This window comes from Miscanthus floridulus, chromosome 9, assembly GCF_019320115.1.
Source record: "Miscanthus floridulus cultivar M001 chromosome 9, ASM1932011v1, whole genome shotgun sequence".
NCBI lineage: Eukaryota > Viridiplantae > Streptophyta > Magnoliopsida > Poales > Poaceae > Miscanthus > Miscanthus floridulus.
In genome coordinates, this window is record NC_089588.1 from 96,512,109 (window position 1) to 96,527,874 (window position 15,766).

Below are 15,766 nucleotides of genomic sequence, written 5' to 3' on the forward strand. Positions count from 1 at the left end.
GGTACCTTGCAGTAGTTGATACTAAAAACCGGGAGATACATGTGCTCGATTCAATAGGTAAAAAGGGGCCTCGTATCGATCTTGCCTTTACGGTTAGCAATATATGAACGACTTTATTTGTATTCTTGCCCTGTTCATTATTTTTTCTTTTTATCTGAATAGGTGATTTATTTGATAATTGGCCTACATAGACACATAGATATTGTACTACAACAGAAAGACATAAATACAAACAAGTGGAAGGACCTTCAAGATAGTGATTAACAAATTCAAGAGGAATTTGTAAGTCCAATTCAGACAGATGGGTATAATACTACATCATTCGTATAATAAATATACAAATATTTAAATTAAACTGAAAATTAATTTCATATTTTTACGTGACATTCATATGTTTTAAATTTAGTTGGACATCATGTGAGTTAATTATGATAAACTACATGGAATACTGGACAAGAATAGGTCTATCAAATAGTATAACTCAGGTATATAGGATTAACAATGTTTTTTCTTGATTCATTATATTTGTTTATAACACCATGTTGTCAATTAATAATACTTCTTGTTGATGTTGTGTGTTCTGATATGAAAAACTTTTGATTCAAGCTACTTGCCATTTTTTTTGAACTGCCATGGCGCCCCCTCGATCTCCATTGAATTCTAGGCCTGCATCTGCTCTTCCCTAGCTCCGTTTGCTTCTCCAGCCCCACCGAAGAAGGCGTGGTACCACAGACATAGCAAATTAGCAATGCATACATACCTGACAGGTGTAAGGATGGCAATGGGTAAATCCCCATCGGGTATGGCCACCCCAGACCCATCCCCGTCATAAAAATTTGGTACCGCCAGAATAACCATACCGGTCATGGGTGGGGAATTTTTCCTAGACCCATACCCGGCCGGGTAAATCATACCCGTCGGGTCACCCGTACCCGCCAATAATTTATTCACGCACATGAAAATCAACAATTCAACAGCAACCACCACTAACCAGAGCACATAAAATTAGACAAATAATAGCATATAATAATATCTTCTGCAAATTAAGATTCCTTTCCATTTAGTTTCTCCTTTACATTAGTCATGATTAATGTAGAAGTTACTGATTATAGACATGGTTTCGGGAACTTCCAAGTGGAGTATTGGACTCGTTGACTCCAGAACAAGTGATGCACTGCAACACTGAATAAGAGTGTAGCTATCTTGCAAGTACCCTACCTCCTGTTGAAGCAGCATTGCTTGAATGGGCCATCAATCTCATGGCAGATGTGGTGGAAAATGAAAGTTACAACAAGATGAATGCTCACAACATTGCTATGGTTTTTGCACCAAATATGACCAAGGTTACTGGCAAGCATATTTATTTCTCGCTACCTGCATTACTTTTCAGAATCTGTAGTCTAACCATGGAGCATTGATCTCTTTCAGATGGCCGGGTATTTTTCACCCATGGGTAAACGGTTACGGGGACTGCTGGAACATACCCATACCCGCGTACCCGATGGGTGAAGGGTTTGGTCCATTTACGTACCCGTGGGTAGTGTGTTTAGTCCATATTTAGACCCTAATGGAGTAAATACCCGTCGGGTATCGGGTCACGGGTCCCCATTGCCATCTTTAGACAGGTGTTGTTATCCCATACCTATACGGTTTGGCTAATCGTGGTTTGGGGTGGATTCGGCCCCAAACCCTCCCGTGGATGGCAGCCCACGCCGGGTTGGATTTCCATGCTCCATCAAAAATCGTATTTGGCAGCGCTTGTGTTGGTGGGGATCATAGCTGGATCCACGGCGACCCACAGGGGTGAGAAAAATCTCCTGCCGTTGTGTGGAATGGCGCTCGCGACTCGCGACCCGTGAGCTGCCTCTTTCCTCGCTCTCCGCCGCCTCACCACCGTACGCCACTTGCAGCTTGCATCGTCGCCGACCTCGGTGTCCTCTGCAATGACGACGTCCTCAGCACCTATCGTGTGCCGCCCTGCCTCACCATCATCCCTGGAGCCCTTTCCTCTACTCTCTAGGGTTCATTCTTTTCTTCATTTTATTTAGGGTTTCGATTTCAACAGTTGGAGGTAATTTCTCTCTGGTTAATCCTATTGAACTTGCTCCATTGTTTCCCTTTTGCTAATCCATGTAAGATTTCATAAGCATTACAAGCCTGAATTTAGTGTCTGCACGTCACTTACCAAATCTAGTTTTCTACCTAACTTATTGCTCCAATCATCGAAGGATTTAGCGTCATCTCTAAATCTGAAAAGGAATTATTGTTAATAAGTCTTTGGTCAATTTGCACAAGAATTATATGGTTTACCTAACCTAAGATGCTAAGATCTGCAGCTACCTTGATAGCAAGTTCCTACAATGCATCTCCATCTCTATCTTTGGTTTCTCGGTGATTGTTGAACTGGAGTTGGAATTCATCAGGGTTTCGAGTTTCTTCTGTTTCAAAGAATCCTAAGGGCCCTTTCCATTTTATTGTTTTGGCACATATAAGAACAGAGGTTTCAGTTGTCCTTGCTCTAAAAAGAATGTTGTTAAACAAAGAGACAGAACACAAGCTATCTTAATGGTATGAATTCATGAATAAAGCATGTTACTATATATTGATTCAGGACATAACATAAGCATGTTAAGCATTTTTGTATGTATCTGTATATATTTGTTCATTAGTGATTAAGGCAAAGAGGCGTATACATTCAGTACTATTTTTCTCAAACTTCATTATAAATGGCTATGCATCTTGTGCTACTGTATGGTGTAGTTCTAATTCTTGTGTTGGACAGTATGATAGAACAGTAACCAGTCAAAAGCTGCACATCATTCAACTTTTCTTCAGAATCACTAGTAGAGAACAGACCTTTGATCAAAGGGCCAAACCAGGCTCTAGTCCCGGGAAATATTGCGCCCGGGACTAGAGAGACCTTTAGTCCCGGTTGGTGGCTCCAACCGGGACTAAAGGTCCCTGCCCAACGGCTCCTGCGCCAGGCCGTTGTGGCAAGGGACCTTTAGCCCCGGTTGGAGCCACCAACTGGGACTAAAGGTCGACCTTTACTCCCTGTTGGTGGCTCCAACCGGGAGTAAAGCTCTTGTCCCGGCTAGTGGCGTGGCCCGGGACTGGAAAGTGACCTTTAGTCCCAGTTGGATCCACCAACCAGGACTAAAGGTCCCCCCAATAAATCCTGCTGGCTGTCTTCTTCCTCCCCGAGCCCGCCCGAGAGCTTCAGTTCAAATTTAAGCAGTGTTCTTGCTCTTTCTCCATCCATTCTTTGATTCCTCCATCGATTTCTTCGATTCCTCCGTCGATTCTTCGGTTCTAAAGGTTACCAACTTCATACTCTCATGTTTCACCATTGTCTTATCTCATTTTGTTCACTATATATATATATGGTTCTTTATTGTGGTTTTTTTCATTTGTAAGAAATTTGAGCTCAAAATCACTTCAAGCTTGCATATTTACATGAAGGAAGGTTAAAGTAGCTATTAAAAACTAGTATTCACCGTTTATTTGTAGCATGCATAGCACACTTCATTGTTTAGAGATATAGAGAATTTTAGAGTTTTTTAATTTTATTTGTTTATAAAATGAGAAATTTATAGTGTATTAAAAAAATGAGTATAGAGAGTAGATGGCAACTGCTTTCGGGTCCTCGGCCTCTCATGGGTTTCCAAAGCGACTTAGGCCGGGCAATTGGTGCATATTTCTGTAACATGTTTTTTAGTAAAGTCTAAGTCTCTAACATGTTTTTTGGCTGCAGGAGCTGGACCTCGCGTTTGACACCTTGGATGTAAGCCACCGCCGCCACCATATATAATCCGTTTATGATGGATTAATTGCTCCTGAGCCATCTTGTAATGCGATTTTGCGCTGAGCCATCGAGCTCGGTGGAGCACGGGCGCGGCCCGGTGTCTCGTCGTTTTCTCCTTTTTGTGTGGTAGCTTATGACGACTAGTTAGAAAATTGTAGAAAATCCATACTGGTTGAACTTACGGACCGTGTTCAGCTCGGCGAGCATGTTCTCTGCCGAGCGGTAACGGACGTCAAGGAGGAGCTTTGATTCTATGAGGGAGAGCGGCAATGGTCGTGGAAGACCGTGTTCCCTTCCTCTTAGAATCGGAGCTCTTCCATGGCCAAGTACGGTGCCGTCCGGTGGAGAAATGCTCGCCGAGATGATCACGTAAGCAAGGTCAACTAGTACGGATGGTTATTTATTCACACGTCGCGATATCGTCGCAGTAGTCTGTCAATCACCGTACCCAAACGTAGTATATATATAAATATAAACGATAAATGATTATTATGTGTGTACACTCCCATTCTTCTATTAACCTGCGGAAATATCATGTGAATTACTTACCTGCCGCAGTAAAAGACGAGAACACAATGACCATGGCCACTGCCATGAAAAATGCCAATGACACAACATTGTTTAGAGTTTTTTTGTAGCATGCATAGCACACTTCATTGTTTAGAGATATAGAGAATTTTAGAGTTTTTTTAATTTTATTTGTTTATAAAATGAGAAATTTATAGTGCATTAAAAAATGAGTATAGAGAGTAGATGGCAACTGCTTCCGGGTCCTCGGCCTCTCATGGGTTTCCAAAGCGACTTAGGCCGTGCCTCCCACTCATTGCATGCGGCAAGTGTTGTGATGAGACGAAGATTGTGATGGAGTACCGAGTGAAGAAGGAGGGTCCCAACAAGGGTCGTATTTTCTACAAGTGTCCGGATCGCAATGTGAGTTATTTTATCGTATTTAATGACTATGGTTAGTTTATACCTATTTTCATGATGGTTGTGATTAAAGTTCTAATTTTCTGTTTTAATTTCAGTAGGGTGGCACTGGATGTTCAGGCTTCTACTGGGAGGAAGAGTATGTTGAACTCGTGCAAAAATATCTTGCACAACAGACAGATATGGCGGCTAATGAGGCAGTGATCCAGCCGAAGAAGCCCAAAGATGTTGAACAAACGAGGGATCTATCTGGTTTAGTTGGGACTGGTCGCGAAATTCTTGTGTTGCTGAAGTGCATTTTAGCTTTAGTGTTTTTAGTGGTAGTTGGGATTATCTACATTGTAGCAAGGATTTCTTAAATTTATAGCTTTTGTGGTGGTATGCATGTTGTATAATTAACTAATTATGTTCTAGGTTTTAATACGGTATTTATGTCATGTAATGCAGATGAGTCGGCATTGGATGTACAATGCTGATCGTCGCTCCCAAGAGTTCATGGACGGCGTGCATTCTTTGTTACGTGCGGCCGAGGCAAACAAACGCGATGGTTTCATGTGCTGCCCATGTACCGTATGTAAGAATACGATGGAATATGCTAACCCAAAGACTCTTCATTCACACTTGTTCAAGTCGGGTTTTATGCCAAACTATATTTGTTGGACGAAGCACGGAGAAACCAGAGTTGTAATGGAAGAAGGTGAAGAAGAACAATGGGACGATGATGACATTTTTGCTGAATATGGTGCCTTCAATGATACTGCAATGGGGGAAGCTGAAGAAGAGGTGGGGGCAAAGGAGAAGCCCGCTGAAGAAGAGGTGGGGGCAGAGGGAAGCCCGCCGAAGAAGAGGTAGGGGCAGAGGAGGAGCCCGCTGACGATCTTGGTCAGGCCATTCGTGACGCACAAAGAGAATGCGAAAGTGAAAAGGAGAAGATCAAGTTCGACCGCATGCTAGAGGATCACAAGAAATTGCTATACTCAACTTATGATGCGGGGCAGAAAAAGTTAGGTACCACATTAGAATTGCTACAATGGAAGGCAAAGAATGGTGTATCTGACAAGGGATTCGCGGAGTTACTAAAAATCCAAAAGAAGATGCTTCCGAAGGATAACGAATTGCCCAGCACTATGTACGAAGCAAAACAGGTAGTCTGCCCTTTAGGATTAGAAATCCAGAAGATACATGCGTGTCCTAATGACTACATCCTCTACCATGGCACGGAGTACGAGAAGTTGGATGCATGCCCTGTATGTCACGCGTCGCGGTATAAGATCAGGCGAGATGACCCTGGTGATGTTGAGGGCGAACGTCCCAAGAAGAAAATCCCTGCCAAGGTTATGTGGTATGCTCCTATAATACCACGCTTGAAACGTCTTTTTAGAAACAGAGACCATGCAAAGTTGTTGCGATGGCACAAAAAAGACCGTAAGGTAGACAATATGTTGAGATACCCTGCTGATGGGTCCTAGTGGAGAGCAATCGATAGAGAATTCCCCGAGTTTGCAAGTGACGCAAGAAACTTAAGGTTTGCTTTAAGTATGGATGGTATGATTCCTTTCGGGGAGCAGAGCAGTAGTCACAGCACTTGGCCTGTTACTCTATGTATCTACAACCTTCCTCCCTGGTTATGCATGAAGCATAAGTTTATTATGATGTCGATGCTCATCCAAGGCCCAAAGCAACCTAGCAACGACATCGATGTGTACCTAAGGCCACTAGTTGAAGAACTTCTACTTTTGTGGAACAAGCCAGGTGTACGCGTGTGGGATGAGCACAAGCAGGAGCACTTTGACCTATGAGCATTGTTGTTCGTAACAATCAATGATTGGCCAGCTCTAAGTAATCTTTTAGGACAATCAAACAAGGGATATAATGCATGCACGCACTGTTTCGGTGACATGAAAGGTATATTCTTGAAAAAGTGTCGCAAGGTCGTGTTCCTTGGGCATCGATGATTTCTTCCTGCAAATCACCCCGTAAGAAAGAAAGGCAAGCATTTTAAAGGTAAGGCAGACCACCAGACCAAGCCTCGCAACTGAACTGGTGAGGACATCCTCGATATGGTCAATGATGTGAAAGTAATATTTGAAAAGGGACCTGGCAGCCAACCTGTTTCGAAGGACGCCAACGGTCACGCACCCATGTGGAAGAAGAAGTCCATATTTTGGGAGCTACCCTATTGGCAAGTCCTAGAGGTCCGCATCGCGATCGACGTGATGCACCTAACGAAGAATCTTTGTGTGAACCTGCTAGGCTTCATGGGTGTGTATGGGAAGCCTAAGGACACAATTGAAGCACGACAGGACCTGCGGTGTTTGAAAGAACGAGACAACCTGCATCCAGAGAAGACAGATGATGGACACCAGTACTTAAGTCCTGCCAGCTACACTCTTAGCAAAGAAGAGAAGGACAGCTTGTTTGAATGCCTAGATAGCATTAAGGTACCGTCTTGATTCTCCTCGAATATAAAGGGTATAATAAATGTGCCAGAGAAGAAATTTGGACACTTAAAGTCCCATGACTGCCACGTGCTCATGACTCAATTGCTTCCAGTTGCATTAAGAGGAATTCTACCGCCAAATGTACGTCTAGCCACCGTGAAGCTATGTGCATTCCTCAATGCAATTTCTCAGAAGGCAATCGATCCAACGGATCTAGCGAAACTACAGAATGATGTGGTTTAATGTCTTATCAGCTTTGAGTTGGTGTTCCCTCCTTCCTTCTTTGATATCATGACACACCTCCTAGTTCATCTGGTCAAGGAGATTACTATTCTCGGTCCTGTGTTCCTACACAACATGTTCCCCTTTGAGAGGTTTATGGGAATCCTGAAGAAATATGTTCACAACCGTGCTCGGCCAGAAGGAAGCATCGCCAAGGGCTACGGAACAGAGGAGGTCATTGAGTTCTATGTTGACTTCATTCCCGATATTAACCCGATTGGTGTTCCTGAATCGCGACACGAGGGGAGACTAAGTGGAAAGGGGACACTAGGGAAGAAAACATATATTGGTAAGGGTGATGATTATTTCAATAAAGCACACTACATAGTTCTACAGAACTCCTCCTTGGTAGATCCGTATATCGAGACACACAAGAACCTCCTCCGATCTGAGTTCTCAAGGAAGTCTGAAGCATGGATTACGCGTCAGCACATGGAAACTTTCAGCGACTAGTTGTGAAAAGAATGTCAGGGTGATGAGAGTATTGATGAGGAGCTGTATTTGTTGGCTAGGCAGCCATCATGGCATATCCTCACATACAAAGGGTACGAGATAAATCGGAATACATTTTACACAGTAGCATAAGATAAAAGGAGCACCAACTAGAACAGTGGTGTCCGCATAGATGCCACCAACCCTAGTGGGAACAAGCAAACATACTATGGCCGCATAGAGGAGATATGGGAACTAGACTATGCATCTCATTTTAAGGTACCTTTGTTCAAGTGCCAGTGGGTAAAGATGACTAGAGGCGGCGTAGCAGTCGACAACTAGTATGGAATGACAACAGTGGACCTCAACAATATTGGGTACAAAGGCGAGCCGTTTGTCCTTGCGAAGGATGTGACTCAGGTGTTCTATGTCAAGGACATGTCTACAAAACTGAAGAGAGGGAAAAACGACAACCACCCAATCAATGATGAGCCAAAGCGCCACATAGTTCTTTTAGGAAAAAGAAACATCGTCGGAATCGAAGACAAGTTAGACATGTCAGAAGATTATGAAAAGGATGACCGAATTTCACCCTTCACAGTGAACAAAGACCCTAGCATCCAGCTAAATGATGAGGACACTCCATGGTTACGGCGCGATCATAACCAAGGGACATACGTCAAGAAGAAGTTCACTACTGTGCCCGCTTGATATATATATTGATGTTCAATAGTGTGTATTTATGTAATAATTGTGAATTTATATTTGATGTTGAATTAGGTCACGTTGAAATGATGTGAAAACAAATTTATGATTGATGTTGGGATTATGTCACGCTGAAATGATGTGAAAACAAATTTATGTTTGATGGTGGGATTATGTCACGTTCCAATGATGTGAAAACAAATTTCCAGTCGAAACACAAGAGTTTTTCTGAATTTAATTAAACACTATATTTTTGCATTATCGAAATAGTAATTTAAACACTATATTGTGTTTTAAAACTTGTTAAAAAAATTAAAACTTTAGGTCACATAATTTTCCTGTGTGCAATAAAGCAAAATAGAATCTATATTTTTTAAAAATATTTTTATGTCTTTTATTTAATTTTCTATGCAATTAACTATCCTTTTATCATTTGTGTAAAAAGAAATATATTAAAATCCTAATGAATTGGCGGGCAGCGAAACTGCAGTTTGGCTGCCCGCCAAAAACCTTTAATCCCAGGCGCCACCACTAGCCTTACCTTTAGTCCCAGGCGCCACCACCAGCCGGGACTAAAGGTGCGACCTTTAGTCCCGGGCGTTAACAGGGACCGGGACTAAAGGGCCTTTAGTCCCGACTGGTGGTGGCGCCCGGGACTAAAGGTCCTCTCCCTTATATAGCCTCTGCGCCCGCCCCGGCCCCTCTTCATCCTCCTCCCCACTGCCGAGCCAAGCCCTAACAGACCCGTCGCCGCTCGTCCGATCCACTGCCGACGCCGCACCTCGCGAGCGCCCACACGCACACCGGCACCCCACCGCCCCGACGTCGCACGCTCACCGATGCGCCACCCCCCGACCACCCCGGCCCGGTGCCCCGACGCCCCACCACCCCAACGCTCAGCCCCGACGCCACACTACGGCGCGACCCGACGCCACCACTGACGCCGCGCGCGGCCCTGACGACTCCACCCTGGCCCGGCCAGCCACGACGCTCGCGCCGCCACCGACGCCACCCGGCCCAGCCACCGACACCGCCCTCATCATCACCGCCTCCGGACGCCCATCACCACCGACCCCTACGTACGTCGATCGTCACCGCCGACCCCTACGTATGTCGATATGTGTTTGTATGTGATATATGCAGAGGAACGCCTCGTTGTGTTGTATGTGGAGCAACACTGTCGTTGTGTTGTATGCGGAGCAACGCCGCCTCATTGTGTTGTATGCGGAGCAACGCCGCCTCGTTGTGTTGTATGCGGAGCAACGTCGACCCGTTGTTGTATATGCCGAGCAACGCCGCCCCGTTGTTGTATATGGGGAGTAACGCCGCCCCGTTGTTGTATACCCTAGCGAGAACGATGATTCTCCCTAGCGAGAACGACGATTCGCCCTAGCGAGAACAACGATTCGCCCTAGTGAGAACGACGAATTCGCCCTAGCGAGAACGACGAATTCGCCCTAGCGAGAACGACGAATTCGCCCTAGCGAGAACGACGAATTCGCCCTGTCGTTCTCGCTAGAGCGAATTGTCGTTCTCGCTAGGGCGAATTCATCGTTCTCGCTAGGGCGAATTCGTCGTTTATATGACTTGTTTACATATATGACTTGTTTATATATATGACTTGTTTATATATATGACTTGTTTATATGACTTGTTTACATATATGATTGTTTACATATATGAATTGTTTATATATATGACTTGTTTATATGACTTGTTTATATATGTGACTTAGATTTATTTTGTTTATGACTTATTGTACATATATGACTTGTTTACATATATGACTTGTTTATATATATGTGACTTAGATAAATTTGTATATGACTTATTGTATATATATGACTTGTTTATATATGTGACTTAAATTTTGTTAAATTTGTTAGATATGGCTGCCCCAGGAGACAACATGGAGGAAGAAATGATGAATATTATTGCCAATGCTGATGAGCAGGATGTTGATGACGGAAGTCAATACCTAGCTCTTGAAAATGAGCAAGAAAATATTTTGCAAGAAAATACAGGCGAGGTATATATACTAAATATATATTATATGTGAATATTGTATATATTTCTATGGACAAAAGATATTTATTTATTTATTTTATATGTAGCCCTCTGGATCGGTGACCACAACGGCGAAGAGCAAAAATGTTCGAGGACTGAAGAAACCACTAGAGGGCCGGTACATAATATCGGAATTCAACATCGAGACAGGTGAACCACTTGGTCCACATAAAAGGAAATTCATGGAACACTGTGGGTACCTTGTAAGGGACAAAATTCTGATCAGTATCCGTGAATGGAAGAAAAAGATCAACGAGCCTGATGTTAGTTTTGTCTCTGATGTTGACCAGAATTTGCTCTGGAATGATATCCTTGCCCATTTCACGTTGCAAGCGGATGATTATGATGATATCAACGATGATGAATTGAAGGAGCTAGTTCGATCGTGGGCTATGAAGAAGATGGCCACACAATTCCAGACTTGGAAGAAACACCTATACAACACATACATCAAGAAGAATGAAACGCCGAATTTCAATACTGCTATGGGCCCGATCTCGAAATAGAGGCCCTATTGGAATGATTTCGTAGAGTACAAGACATCAGCAGAGGGTGAGTCATGGGTGAGAAGGAACCAAGAGAATGCCCGAAAAAAGGTATACCACCATAACATGGGATCAGGTGGCTACGATACTGCCATTTCGAAGTGGCAAAAAATGGAAGCGGACATTATTGCCAAGGGGATCGAACCAGAATCAGCCAAGTGGCCCCCACGCTCGAAGAATTGGTTTTTCGGTCATGGGGGAAGACTCGACCCATAGACCGGTCTGGCAGTGTATGGGCAAAAACTTGAAACAATAGCACGCCGATTGGCTTTTGCTATAGAAGCTAAAGAGATTGGTGTGTTCAAGCCCAATAGAGAGAAGGATGAGCTGATGTATGCCATCGGGACTGCTGAACACACTAGCCGAACCAGAGGCTTAGGACGCAACACTCCATGGGTTCATGGTTTCCCTAATGATAGGGAAACCTACCGAAGCTGCTAGAGAAGCAAGGAGGAGCAAGCAGCGCGGGTGACAATGTTGGAGGGAATAGTGCTTGAAGCAAAGGAGCGAGAAAAAGCAATGGAAGCAAGAATGCAGGAAGAAATCAGAAAGCAAATGCAGATAGCAATGAGTGCCCAGAGACAGGCATCAGAGCCAGGAATGAATGTTAATATTAGCCCCCCCCTTGTCAGTTGAAAAGCAGCTGCGCTTCCACTGAGGTGCCAAAGCAAGATGACGCAGTGCTGCGCTTCCCCGTGGATGATGTCACTACTCCAATGACATCAATTGAGCTACATGTTCCAAGGGGGAATGACATAATCAAGGTCGCTGTCGGTGTTTTTACTCCTCCATACCCTACCAAGACACCAAGAATCCATGGGGCACCAATACAACCTGGATATACTAGGGTCGCAGTGGATAAAGTGAGCAAAGGTTATGAGGATCTAGCTCTTGACATTCCTGGAGGTTATGGAGAGAAGACTCTAGGAGAAGCAGAGAAGGCATATATACTATGGCGCAAGCGCTACATCATTATCCCTGGGGCGTCTGCTCCACCGCCATCAGACATTAGGTGCGGACAAAAGTTAACAAAACAATTTTTTGATAATTTTCTATGGGTATGACTAATAATAAGCATTTACTTATATCTCATTATTTTTTGTACTCACAAAGCAGGGCCTCCGCCAACCAAAGTCCAGTTGTTGCTTCTCCCGACCATCATAGTGCTCAGGGCAATGATGACACATTCGAAGGCACTGTTGCATCCCCACCATCTCCAACTCCTCCGCCGCCTCCAAGGAAGTCCACAACTCCTCCACCGAGGTCTCCAACGCCTCCGCCACCTCCAAAGTCTGCACTACCTCCAAAGCGGTCTCCAATGCCTCCCCCGCCTCCAAGGAAGCCAGCCCCTAAGAGGTCCGCCCCGCAAACGAAGCCGTTGCCCTGCCCGCCAGCAAAGAAGCAGAAAGCAAATACTCATCTAGTTATTCCACAAAAACTATCTTATGAGAAAAGTGAACATGAATTAAAGGATGCAGTACAAAAAGAAGTGACAAATTTCTTTGAAGGTGCAAAACAGGCACGACGAGCGAGGGAGAACCCGGAGCCATCATACTTCTTCCTACCTCCAGATCAGCTAAGAAAGAAGTTGGAACAAAAAAAAACGGGATTCTCTTAAGAGCACCGTGAAACAACCGATATCAGACTATGACCGCTCTCTCACCAAGTCATATGAGGAGGCGCAAAAAAAAGAAGAGAGTAGGGAAAGGTGTTGCACAACTCGGACAACAATCGCAACAATCAATCCCCCCCTTGTCGTTCCTAACGAATATGGTTCAAACTTAAACTTAGTGGAGGAGGTAGGCGGCTATGAGTCGTTTCTTTGGTTTTATGAGGACACTGGTTTGAACCTTGCCGAAGTGCTCGCTGAAGAACCATCTGCTCCGGAAGTGGATCCTTACAAGAAATTTGTACCAGGCCAGAGTCTATACAACCCAGAGAAATTAGATGAACTGGGTATGCAAATGTACCTGCTAAACGGGTGGTACATGTCGACGTCTGATGCAGGACAAATCTATCTTTCTGAATTAGAAACCACCATTACTTCCGTGGCAATGACATTATCTATGTCGAGCTTCCAGAATTACACCAACTATGCCACCTGGACTCTCTCGACAAAAGTCTCATTAGCTGCTATTGTCTGTAAGTGTGATTATTTTCTACTATATTCACAATTTCTTTATTATATATTCACAATATATATATTCACAATTTTCATGTATGCAGATATGAGATGACAGAACTTTGAAAGAGAAATGATAATGATGTTGGGTTTGTTGATCCGTATGTCATATACAAACACCCTAACCCCCCGAAGGATTATAAGCCTCAACCTGAGAGAAATCTCATGAATTTCTTAGTGAACCAACGCGACAAGAAGGAGATACACTTCCCCTACAACTTCAAGTGAGTGTTATTATAAGTAATTAATGTCGATCATATATATGGGACATCAATATTTCCTTACTAGCTAGTTACCTCTCTCTCACACACACACATATATATATATACATATATATATATACATATATATATATATGTTTATGCAGCAATCACTGGATATTGATGGTCATCGATATGGCCAATAGTAGATTGAAAATCTTAGACTCGTTGAGAAAACCGCAAACAGAGTATCAAGACATGATAGATATTATACAAGGGTAATTAATTTAGTTTTTCTATAACAACATATATATATATATATATATATATATATATATATATATATATATATATATATATATAATGGCGCCGATCTCTCAACAATTATTAAAGGTTAAATTATTTTTTTATTTTATTGGGAGCAGGGTTTGGAAAAGGTTCATCGAGGAACAAAAAATGAAACATTGCAAAGCGCCACTAGGTGTAATCGCACACAAAGTAAGTACTATAACTACACATTTATATTCAATTAACACCATATGATGATTTCAATTCACCCTAATTGATTTTTTGTCGTAAAAGTATGTTCTAAGGCAGGAGCAGGGTAACAACTACTGCGGATACTATGTTTGCGAGTTCATCATGGCGTACTCAAAGAGAACTCTTGAAGAGCAACTCAAAGTACGTATATAAATACTTTTTCCTTTATATTATTTCGATCGTATATTTACAATTTCTTTATTGCTCTCATTTGTATTATAAGTAATTACATGAGCAATACACATACATATATATATATATATATATATATATATTAATACTTTTTCCTTTAACTTTTATTGAAGACTGAAGGGTTGAGGGAAAGAGCCAAACGACTTGACCGACTTAAAGCAATTTGAGAGACTATAGCAGGATTTCTAAATGACCAGATCATCAACCCCAACGGCGAGTTCTACAATGACCCGAACGAAACGTGGATGCCAAATCTGGAGGAGTGAATTGCTAAGGACATAAACAATTTATATATCAACCCCAATCGGGAGCAAAAAGCCTTGCTGCACCAGTGAATCAGATTACTTTTCTCAATGACATTACAATTTTCCAAACTATGTGTCTGAAACAAATCAAAAGCTGCACATCATTCAACTTTTCTTCAGAAGATGCATGGTATCATGATGTTTGCTCTATAGTTCCTGTCATAGAATAAAATTTATGAACAATCTTATGGTAGCCTTAAATATTAAACTGATCTAGTGACCTTAGCTTAATTTAAAGCATGGATGGGACATAGGGGCTTGGGATGATGGTTGAATCTGCCTGAACACTTGACTGCACGTATGGGTCTTTTGGATCCAGTGTAGCAGGGTGCTTCTTTGGGCAGACTAAGGCCCTGTTTAGATTCCAAAAATTTTCAACCCAAAGTGACACATCGAATCTTGCAGCACATGTATGGAGTACTAAATGTAGACGAAAAACAAAACTAATTGCACAGTTGGATGAGAAATTGCGAGACGAAACTTTCAAACCTAATTAGTCTATAATTAGATACTAATTACCAAATACAAACGAAAGTCCTACAGTAGCCAAACCCAAAAAATTTTGGGAACTAAACGCGCCCTAAGCATATGCCACTCGTGGAATACAGCCCACACTGGGGTCAGCTCCTACGTTCGGTCCAAATCTGTATTTGGCAAGTCGTGTGTCGGAGTGGATCGTGGTTAGATCCAAGTCAATGGGGGTGAGAAAATTCTCCAATTGTGGCGTGGAACGGGAAAAGCTCGTGAGTCACGAGTCGCGGGCGAGTGTTCCTAGTGCACTGCCACCTTCTTGGAGCCGTCCGCCGCCACCGCCTCACTGGCCTTGCTGGATCCAGGTCCCAAGTGCCCTCCCCCATCTCCTCCTCTACCTCATCCCGTCTCCCTTCCCCTTCTTTCATCAACATTTTTGTAGAAACACTCTAGGCCCACCGACAATAACCCATTCACCTTTGACCTTATTTTGATTTGTTGAAACCTATTTCAAAAATATATATTATCTAAAAAAAATTCAAAAATATATAACAGTCTAGTGGATGCACAAGACTGATGGAATTTGTATGGTGTGTAGTGTCTCTAGATTTTACTAACCAAAAGTAAGTGGGGATAACATCATACTGGTAGAAGAAAATTTTATACAACGGC